Source organism: Oncorhynchus masou, chromosome 1 (genome assembly GCF_036934945.1).
Source record: "Oncorhynchus masou masou isolate Uvic2021 chromosome 1, UVic_Omas_1.1, whole genome shotgun sequence".
In the NCBI taxonomy this organism is placed as follows: domain Eukaryota; kingdom Metazoa; phylum Chordata; class Actinopteri; order Salmoniformes; family Salmonidae; genus Oncorhynchus; species Oncorhynchus masou.
The window spans coordinates 6,663,956-6,664,295 of NC_088212.1; positions in this window are offsets into that span (position 1 = coordinate 6,663,956).

The following is a 340-nucleotide window of genomic DNA, read 5'->3' on the forward strand; positions in this document are numbered from 1 at the left end:
ACCACAGACAGACAGACAGACCTCTCTCTCTCTCTCTCTCTCTCTATAGTTCAGTAACATAACCACAGACAGACTACAGACAGACTGTTCTATGTCTCTCTCTATAGTTCTGTCTCTCTCTCTCTATAGTTCTCTCTCTCTCTGTCTGTCTCTGTCTCTGTCTCTGTTTAACTCTCTAGCTCTCCCATTCTATAGTTCTCTCTCTCTAGCTCTCCCTCTCTAGCTCTCTGTCTCTCTCTCTCTCTCTGTCTCTCTCTCTCTCTGTCGTTCTCTGTCTCTCTCTGTAACATCTCTCTGTCTGTCTCTCTCTCTGTCTCTCTCTGTGTCTGTCTCCTCTCTG